This window comes from Branchiostoma belcheri, unplaced genomic scaffold, assembly GCF_001625305.1.
Source record: "Branchiostoma belcheri isolate BF01 breed outbred unplaced genomic scaffold, Haploidv18h27 scaffold41, whole genome shotgun sequence".
NCBI lineage: Eukaryota > Metazoa > Chordata > Leptocardii > Amphioxiformes > Branchiostomatidae > Branchiostoma > Branchiostoma belcheri.
Window position 1 is genome coordinate 791,763 of NW_017804032.1, and position 11,089 is coordinate 802,851.

The 11,089-nt window shown below is 40.9% G+C and overlaps 1 protein-coding gene across 1 annotated transcript in view; it reads right to left on the bottom strand.

Annotated features, from left to right (window-relative positions):
* Window positions 1-11,089, bottom strand: part of LOC109477837 (midasin-like) — a 19,446-nt gene that overhangs the window by 6,119 nt on the left and 2,238 nt on the right. The window lies entirely within an intron of this gene.

Genomic DNA, 11,089 nt, shown 5'->3' on the forward strand with positions numbered 1-11,089 from the left:
TTATGTAGTGTGATGTTGGTGTCATGTGGTGTTATGTTGGTAAAAGCAGCTTTGCAAAGAAACAGTACTGCAGGGATACAGCAGATATAAAAGTTCTAAGAGAAAGCTGATATAGCTTGCCTTAAAGACAGTTTGGTGCAAATAATGATATTACTATACAGAATACAAAATTAGTCAAAACCCCACACCAAGAAACAAGCATTAGTAATTTCATATTACCTCCCAAAGTCAGAATAAGCCCTTTAGCCTTCACCAAGCTAATATAACCATTACATGATAAATCATAAAAATTTGCAAAGCAGATTTATGTGAAAACATGCAGGCTTTTCATTTTACAAAGTCAAAAAGACAGGAACAATTTATCTGCCGAGATTGGTGCCTAGAAGTAAGAATTCGTACGTAAGTTCAGACTGATCCGTTTATGTTAGTATGTAAAAACAAGCGGTGAAGTCAGGCACAGCAATACTGCGTGTTAGCTCCAGACCAGCCTAAACCCAGGTTAGGGACACTGAGCATCCCATACCCACCTTTATGGGCGATTCTTTCTTTGCATTCTGCAACAACAGGAACAAAATCAACTTAAACTCAACAAGAAGGTAACGATAAAAAAACAGAACAAAACAAAACAAAAAATAAAGGTTTCAGAAGACTCGACAGTGGCCCTGACATGACCTCATCAGTGGATGTCTGTACAAATCATTTAGGATTGTCTCACACTACAGTTCTGTCTCACACAGATGTTTTCCTTCCTTACCTTAACTTCATCCTTCTTCTCCCCCTCGTCCTTGGACCGTGATGCTCGCTTGGAGAGTCGTCGGAAAAGCGAGGGTTTCTTCTTCTTCAGGGGTGACGTCGGCGCGGCGTCGCCCTCCGCAGGCTTCGGTGGGCTCCTTCTCAGGCGACAGGATGACCTTGCCGATGTTCCGCCGCTCGTTCATCTGCTGCATCGCCTCTGCAACCTGCAAGCCACGCCCAATTGGTTAAAAATTGACCAATCAGAAGTCTAATTTTGTAAGGACACTATTTTTCATTGTTTGCGGTTGCCTGAAATTGCAGTACAGATTTCCTCAGCCTATGTTGCTATATAAGTTTTGTTTTGCAGCATGAAATTGCATTGGATGCCTTTAATTCATCATCTATGAAAAGAGTATAGGAATAATGGGTAAAAAAGACTGATTAAGACTGTGGGGATGTTCTGACCTGTTCGAAAGCCCAGACAGAGTCGATGCGTGGCTTGATCTTCCCGTCCTTGTACATGTTCAGGATATCTTGGAAGGCACTGCGTACAAGCTCAATTTCACCTGGGGAGGGGGGCACAGAAAAAACACATCAAGCAATTCGAAATATCATATAACTCTGAGAATCTTCTCCAAATTTCTACTTTACCCAAAATTCCAAAGCCCCATTGGACTTGAATTTTTCATACGTCACCTTGCGTCTTTATTTTTCTCACATCACATGTAGTTAATGACATATCATTGATATTGTCCACAGAAAAACAGACACTCATGATCTACATTTTCTATCAATTCCACCTTAAAACTGAGAAGAAGGTACATGTATCTAACTGAACTTAAGAATTGTGTGGGTTCTATCTGTGTCAAGTTTTTCTCTTTAGAGAAAGTGTTTCTACACAGAACTATACACTATATATAAAACTGTACACATAACCTGACATGCAGTAGGTCTCCCAGCATTGGTAGCATAATATTCAACAGGATGAGGGCAGCTGCCAGAACCAAAAGAAGAAGTGTGTTTACCTGTGAGGTGTGCAAGTTGGAAGCCAGCAATGGCCTTGTTGGTCTTGACCAGCGACACTGGGCTGACCGAGGTGGACTGCCACAGGGTTTTGGCCATCTTCATCAGATTCCTGTTTTCTCCCTTCACCATGTTGGCTGAACCTGTGAAGTACAGTTTGGAAGAGTTCAATTCTGGCACAAAAATCACGTCACAGGGCAGATATCAAAATTGCACTGTTCTCAGTTTGAGTTAGTCAACGTTTTGGTGCAAAAGAATTTCAGAGATTGATATGTGGTAAAGTACTTTTATAAAGCCTTGAGTCAGTGTTTAAACTTTCATTGGCCAAACATAATGGTGGGTATCTGCCCTACAGTACTTTCATCACATGCTAGGTGGCACTTTTGAGCTTGCACAGAAACTTAAATGTCAAGTAATGAAAAGCAATGTCCAATGCAGGAAACTATTTCACATGCTCAACATAAGACCAGAGACCACACCTTTATAGATTTTGAAACTGGTTTGTTTGTGTGTAAAGAAGTTTTTTTAACAGTTTGGGGAAGATTGTCGAAAAGGTTGCAAAACTGGTGGCAGATAAAAGCCCCTGGTTGTGTGGCTTGAAGAACCCAGTATATGTGGAAACTTACCGTAAGTGACGATCTTTCCCATTGGTCTGAGGAGCTGCAGACCCTTGGATGTGTCTGCACCTCCCAGGGGGTCCAGGACAATGTCCACACCTAAGGGGGAGGGGGGCATTGTTAGTGACAAGGTCAAGTTTGTATGTTGCAGAAAGACAGCTTTGCTTACCCAGGTAGTGAAATACCTGCCCCCGAAATCTGGGAAATTCACCATATTGAAATATAGGTTTATTTCAGGATGTTAGCACACTCAAGGCCATTTATTTCAGCAAAAGTTTTTCTAAACAGCTTTGTCATAGTATTTTGTACAATAAAACCTCCAAATTCTCAGATCAACTTCTTTCCTGGGTTTTTTACCGCTGCCACCATGATACAGAGGACAAACACATGAATGGACAAAAGAATTAATTTTGTCTGAGTGAAGTAAGGAAAGTTGTGTAAAGTACCTTTCCCAAGGGCATAAGATCAGTGGTTTCTACCAGTTCTAGTTTGAACTTATCACAGTCTTCTTCATAACTAAAAATTTCTATTATCTCTGAGCATCTCGACTTAAAACCGTGCCTTGGAAAAAAACAGGAAGGCCGTCGTCCATCTTGCTATCGCAAAAATGGCTGGAATGTTGTCAAGGCCAAACTCCACTGCCACTGCTAACATACAGGGTCAGGTCAGGGCTGGTCTATATGCATCAAACACTTCCACAACTTCCACATGTCCTACACAGCACTAGGTCGCTAATGTTAGGCATCGCCTGAATAACAGCTATGCTTCAGATTTTAAAGGTGAAAATGTGATCATTGGTTATGTAACATTAAGTGGTTTTGAGGTGAATAAAAGCTAGAAATGCATGATGTTTACCTTCGCATATGGTCTGCTCTGTTAATTCTTACTCAAACACATTCACATCAAGGTGACAGTAGTCTAAATCCCTGCTGCTATAAAATTGCAACATGATATAACCCAACACTGGTTACCAAGGTGACAGACATCTGGTTCAGGTCATTGACCTTATTGGTTTGGAGAATAAGAGGAACCAGAGCACAGTAAACATAAAAAATGCAGACCTTTGGGGCTGATGTTCTTGATCTCCTCTGAGTAGTCTCTCGTCCGGTAGTCGATGGGATGGTCCACGCCGTTCTCCTTGATGGCATCGTGTTTGGTGGCGGAGGCCGTGCCGAACACTGTGACGTTCTCAACTGTCTTGGCGAGCTGCGTAGCTGCCCAGCCAACACCACCTGCATCAAGGGAAGGCAACGACCGTTAACTATTTCTATTTCTTATTACTGTATATAAATTTCAACAACTTTGACTGTTTTTCGTTGTTTTTATTTCAGTTACTCTCCATTTTAATTCTCAAGGAGATTTGGTGCCCCTGTATAAAAGAACTGTTTAAAAAGTTCTGGATGACAGTTCTTTGACACCTTCATCTTCATTTTCATTATTCTCTCCCTTTAAAATCTTCTTGAATGGTTATTGAATTTTTGAATATGTTTGTTGCTTTTTGCAGGAAACCCTTGGTAAGACCTGTCTGCCCTGGATGCCCTAGTTTCTGTGACCCCGGGGGTCGTTCACTATACACTCAGGGGAGGAGTGCATGTACCAAGGCTTACTCAAAATTATGAAATCATGGTAGTACCATGCAAACAATAACCCTAACAGCAACCATCGTCGCCATGGCAATTTATGTTTTCATTGCTAGTCTTGCTTGTTTGTTTGTTTGTTCCGTAGCATAGACTGACCTGCGGCGATGTGTACCAGCAGGCTCTTCCCCGGCCGCAGGTTGCCGAAGTCAAACAGCATGAAGTACGCGGTCAGGTAGCTGAGCGGGATGGCGGCGCCCTCCTCGTACGACATCTCCTCGGGCATGACGAACACGTTGGTGGCGGGAACGGCCACGATCTCGCGCCACATCCCCGTCTGCGCCAGGCAGATCACATTCTGCCCAACCTGGACAACACAGAAATAACCGTATTAATCACACTGTAAATATTCTACAATCACTCTATAATAGGCAAACAAAATATTGTTTGAATATGAGTAGGAGAAGTATGAAATATGGTTTGAATACATGTTATGAAAACATAAAATATTGTTTTTGAATATGTGTATTGAAATGTTTGAAAATTCATGGTCAGAATACATATCACTGCAAATTCAAACTTAACTTTGGTAGAAAAAGACTAGAAAGTGTAGAAGTATAACATGGAAATTTATTATGCCTTAAAAGAAAAATCCATCCAAAGCGCGGATGTTCAGCACATGTTCCATGGTAGATGGGGATATAGGTCAGGGGATATAACAGTCGGGGCGAGGTCAATGCATTCAACTGACTTCCTTTTGCATTTTCCTGCTTTCATAAATGTACAGGAGACTCTTGTCTCTTTCTTAAGTCTGTGGCACGCTGGTATATCTTAAAGCCAAGCCATTAAGAAATTATGTCGCTAAGTTACAAAAACAGTTTTGAGAACCAGATTACTACATGGATACATTGCGATGGCAACCACAGTGTGCATCTGATAATTACCAAACGAGTTCTAATTTCAGACAACCTTTTATTTAAGTCGACTTTACGACCATCTGGTATAGCAACTTCCTCTTTAAATGTCTACGTTTAATTCTTCACCACTGTCATCCTGGTATTATGTTCACACATACGTATGTTTAAAACCTAATATTGACATACTATCACCTTCCAAACGACCAGCTATGCTCGTATCCATATTACATGACTACTGAATGACCTGGCATTATTGTTTCTTAATTAAAGGCACTTTCCACAGAAGGGACAAGACAGGTGAGATAATGATGAAGACTACCTGTAGTAAAGACAGGTCTGTGGCCAATTATGTACTTCCACCCCTACCTTTGATGTTAGTGAATGGTAGGATGGACTACAAGCCAGCCATTCCTGCTGTCTGTTATCATTAGACTTATCTTTCTACTCAGTAGACACACACTGACAAGTAGCCCACAGAAAGTTACCAAGATATCCCTTATCATACTTGTGGATCTATGGAAATGTGGTAAGCAACATCTGGTTTTCTCTTGTCACAGGAGGTCTCAACCAATTTTTAAAAGATTGAGACACCAACATGCTTTTGTTGACATATATATTTCTGTCCTACATTCACCTCTTGTGTATTTCAAAACAGGTCATTTAAACTTGTAAATTTTCGCGACACAAACTATACACAAATTTATGTCTTTTTTTCCCTGATATACTACTTTTTTTCCACACATGAATGCACCCTGAAGGGAGGTTGCACTAGACATTCTTCAACTATTCATATACACTACAGCTTTCCCAACACCACTTGTAGCTGTAGACAATCACAGCCTATAGATTACCGGCGACCTCTGGTAAAAAGGTTACACAATTATCCCGACAAATGTCCCCTGCTGCTGGCTAAACCGCAATAAAATATCCGCCTATCTGGAGCAGTCATCTATGGGAGAAACCCATGATATCCCTGCTGCGGTTATCAGTTGGTAGCAGTAGGGAACATCTGGACTGGAGTAAGCTAACAGTGACACACGCGTAATCCCATCTCACCTTGTATCCTCAGGCAATCAATCAGCTTATTCCTGGATTTCATCCTGAGAATGCTATTACTGTAGTATTACCAAGATGCCACTCTGACTCGCAGCAAAAGCACTCCTAAGTATCCTTAAATTCAGTTCTAAAAATGGAATCGCATCTCAAACCAGTTGACTTCATACTGAATCATAGTAGGGACAAATATCATGTACAGTATACGAAAGTTCATATATATTGGTCTTTTTGATGAGAGTAATTAACACTGATCAATGGACAGAGCATTCAGCAGAACAAGGGGGTCATCTGCAGTACCGAAAAGTGGGGCAAGGGGGCCTCGCTTCCTGCAACCAACATTCATGTTGCCGCTAACAGGAGATGCCAGGCAGTGTTGATATCCGGACTGGAGCCGCACAGGATATTTGCAGGAGCTTTCAGGAAATTGTGGAGGCCGCTTGTTGGGTTTGAAAGATACACACTCGACTGTTGACGTGCCAACATTTTCTGTCAGGCCTCCAGCTTTTCGTAGGACGAAAGCGCACTCTGTGAGACCTAGTCAGGCTAACAAGTGTTACAGAAACAGAAATTCCATATCAGAAGACTAAAGTCAAGAAAAAGACACACAAAAAATGAAAATGGAGAAATATGTCAACGTGAAGGTACAGTTTTCTTGAAGCAACTGGGCATCCAGTCTGTCTCAGACTCCAGACGTTAATAAGACAGGATTGATCTGACTACCAAAGATAGGTCGTTGACAGCCTGACCCTTACCCAGCCCTGTTCTCTCCCACAACCCACAGTTCCTGTGACTGATTGGAATAATGGCCCGATCAATACAAACTTAATGTTTTAAAGCCAGAGAGTGGATCAGTGGGGATGTACTGCACCACTTGATCAATGAGGTGCGTACTGGTTATTAAAAGGGTTCTCCACACATGGCCAGTCGTCTTGGACCGCTGCCATGCTACACTAGGCTTGGCTGAACAAGCATTGAGAATGTCAAGGAGAATTTCTATACCCAGCCTAATAATATGTGCAAGTAATCTTTTACGGTTGGACGGATCATTTACCGCATGTTTTTCCTTGTAAAGTCATTTTGAAACATGTAAGAAGAATAAAATTGTCTGCGCATTTAACTGTACTATGGCCTTGAATTTAAATAGTGGTGCCACTGGACAACTGTGTATGAAAATACCGGTACCAAAACTGTAAATGGTGTAAGGCATTGTAAAAAAAAATGTTGCGTTCCAAGTTTCCTGACCGACCCTAGAAAAACCTGCCGACCCTAGTCTTTTTTGGTGAATCCCAGCAAGTACATCCTTTTTTAGAGCTGATCAACCTTTTCTAGCTCCTTGATCTGACACCAGAGAGATGAAACAAGTGCAACTTATTCAAGTGTTACTTTATAAAACTGTATTGTATGAGCTGGACCACTAGCCAAGGTAAAAAAAAAGATAATCCCTACCTACCGATCCTAACTCTTTCAGGACTAAACCAGTAAACACAACATTTTTTTCCCTAGGCCCAAACACAAAGCTTCATTTTTGGGCACTGGAGGCCAGTAGTTAGATGCCAGGGGAGGATGAATTTGCCCAATGTGTCAGACATGTGCTGATCAACTTACCGCTTCACCACAGATAGACGCCAGGCTTTACAACGTGACCAGGATACAGATGTGAACAACTTGTCCCGTGGAGAGCTATCCAACTTCCTTGACAGAATTTACAGAGGGCTTCTTTCACTAGAGCTGGCATTAAGCATATTTCAAAAGGCACTGACGTGACAAAATAACCTTTACATTGTCACATTTAAGTGAAAAATTCTTCTCATTATCACTTGCGCCAGTTACAATTTCTGTAGAATTTGCTCGTTTGTTGGATGGTTAATTTAGGGATAATAAAAATGTATTTGAAACAAGTTTATGTCTTTTTTTCATTCTATTTTAGTCGTGACTTGAGAAAAAAACAGATCCAGCAATTTTTCAAGGCCTTATCATCACTAGATCATTGTTGTACCTATGTATCATCATAAAACCTAAGTGCCAAATTATTTCGCACAAGTGCCATACATTAAAATGCTCATATAGCCAGGACACTTGAATTCTATCATGTCCATTGGCACTTACACCAAAACGTTAGCGTAAAAAGGTTACAATATACCAATGACAAGACGCGGTAATTGATAGTACGTGACGGGCTCGGCATATCGGCTTCACTTGCGTTTAGCGTTTCGAGAGAGCTGTCAGCGAAAACGGCCGCTATTTTTCACGGCATCAGTCTTTATGGGCTGGCCAACATGGCTGGTAACTCCAGCAATTGAATTATACGGCAAATTACCTTCTCTAATGGACGAAATGTAAATAGTCCTGGGAAAATGCATCAAGGCACACCAGGCTGGAACATCCCGGCTAATTGACTAGAGGGGGAAGGAGGAATGATTTGTTTGGGCTGGGATTTCCCTAGTGTCTGCTAAAAAATTAGATGGGTGCTCAAATAGATCACTGTTCAGTGCTGCGCTCTTATAACAAGGGATTGAATATCTATTCTACTGCTTCTAATGCGTTTGGTCTTCTCGTACTCGTAGTGCCAAATTCTTTGCAAGCCTGGCTAATGCTAGTGATATCGTGTATATGTGTAAGTGTGGTCAAAATGTTGTCGTGTTTAAATGATTTCTACATTAACAGCTTGTCCAATCACTAGCCATTATCTTCAAAGCATAATATGCACATTTTCTTCTCCTCTTCCCATTACAAGGCACCGGATGTGCAGCGTAGGTACTGAAACGTTATAATGAAAGGGGAAGAGAGGCTTGTATGTAGTCTTCCATTAAAACTCAGAAAAACGGGTTGTCGTTTGGTTCTAATTGAAGGGTAGTACAGCCGAGGATATACATTAGTCCAATTCTGGTAGTACCAAAGTTGTTCCCTGGGTAGATTAAATAACTGGGCAACATGACAGCATTACAACACCCCCCCTCCCGCCCCAGTATCTTCAATAATATTGTATTGTGTAAGAAGACCAGACACTGTATTGTGTAAGCACAACACTCAGTATTACAATGTCTAAATGGTAAAACACCACTAAGAAATAGTGGATTTTGACAGCTTTCAGCCATATAAGTTATCAGATACAAAGTTGTCTCTTTAACGAATCAATGAAGGATAGACTGCTAGATAGAGCTTCTGATGACTCAAAGACAAAAGTCTCATGCACTCTGTTTTACATTTCCTTGCTGCAGGCAAGAAGGTTCAAAATATAGATCCATGCTGCAGGTAAAGCATGTTCAGCAATTCTGTATTGGGTACAGTGTAAGTTGGCAGGGCTAGGGTTAAACACACAGGATGTGGTCACAAGTCATCATGGCTGCAGTAAGGATTATCAGGAAGCCCCTTTCACACACCTTCACCGGTCACGACAGGTGAGCAAATATGATCAACACTTCATACAAAAGAAACAGTCATCTCAACTTGTACAGCCCTTTCATAGCTGTTTGCCTCTAGACATTTCTTTGGACAGTAAGGTCAGCGTTAATTCTAAAAAAATTTGCATCCAAAAACCAGCTGCAGCAATCATTCTAACTTGATTTTATGACAATTTTTTTCTTAATTCCTAAATAACTTATTTCTGATGTAGATCCTAAGAACAAAGAGATAGTTGTTTCATGTTTAATGCATTAGTCAGAATCTATTCACGCTAGAGAAATGTAGGATAGTGTTTGAAACTGTCCTAGAAATGTAACAAGACCCTTTTTTTGGTCATGACTTCAGATGAGTCACTTCCTGGGTTCCACAACTTGTTTGCCTTAAATGGTCAAAAAACTTGTGGAACGGATCTGCCCCCCTCCCCACGCTCCTCTGATCAAATAACAGGTGCAGGTTACAGCCAGGTGTGACTAAGACTAAGACAGGTGCATCTGAATAACCCATTAAAGAAATGAATTATTCTGCTTGATGAATTTTCTTTTGTTTTACCCCTTACGATAATTGAATTTTATGGCAGATCATTTACCCAGGTTTATTCATTACATTTGAATAATGACATTTTATCCATTGGCTACGTTTTCTTTTCATGACATCTGTTTCTTTGACCCTTTTCCTTAGCCTCTACAAAGCAACTCCCTTGGAATAATATCTGTCTTTTTGTACTCTTTCTAGCTGCTTCCCAAAGCCTATCTTTTCTTACTGATTTGTTCTATGCTATAGAGTTTTCATGGATGTTCACACACATTATGGAGAAGATTTAGAGACAGGCCTTTTTGTTTGAAAGGCCATGGGCACATCTGGTGGCACCAGTTGTTAAAAGGCTGCTCCCATGGGTTAGTGCTGACATTCACACTGTCAATGACAGCACTGATGTTAGAATGACAGCAACTGCTGTGACATACTGTATTTCTTTTCCTTGTTTCAGCACCAGTTAGCTAACCCATCTTATGCTATGGACTCTTTGGACCACACAGACTTCTATTTTTGTTGTGGAATACTTGGATGGGAAGTCAAGCAAACTTAGAAAAGAAATGACAAAACTAACATCAAAATAATAATAAAAATATGCTTTAGCTGTTCTTTTGTGGATTGTTACAGCGCTGAATACAAAATACAATCAAGATTTTTTTTCCAAAAATTGCAATTGTCAGAAAGGTGAAGACCAGAAGTTACTAAAATATCTCATTCACCCGTCTTTTTCTAAGAACGTTCCTTTTACAGTAAAGTACAGACAATCCTTTATCAGCTGAAGCTGTGTAATTCCTACCTGACAGACATATGCGTTCCCCTGTCACTCATCCATTAGCAGGCTTTTTATCCCTAACAGGAAAACACCCCCACTTTGTACCATCTCATTTCAGTAATGGAGCCCGGCTGCTCTTCAAAGTACACTCCACACTCCAGTCTTGTCTGAAACATCTGTCATGGGGCCTTCACTCCTGTACTGGATCTTACTAGGCTGTTTTTAGAAGAAAAAAAAAAAAACTAAAGCTATGTCATGAAATCTACAGGGAAACATGTAACAGTACCTTCACATTTTTCCTTGATATATCTATCAACTTTGTAGGTATTTGCATGGGACTATAGTATAATAATATGATACAGGGGTCTCCCCAGGAATTTTTTGGGGAGTGGTGCTGGAATTTTTTTGGAGGGCACGTAGTGCCCGACGCCGCGCGAAGCGCGGCTGTGAGGGGGGGAG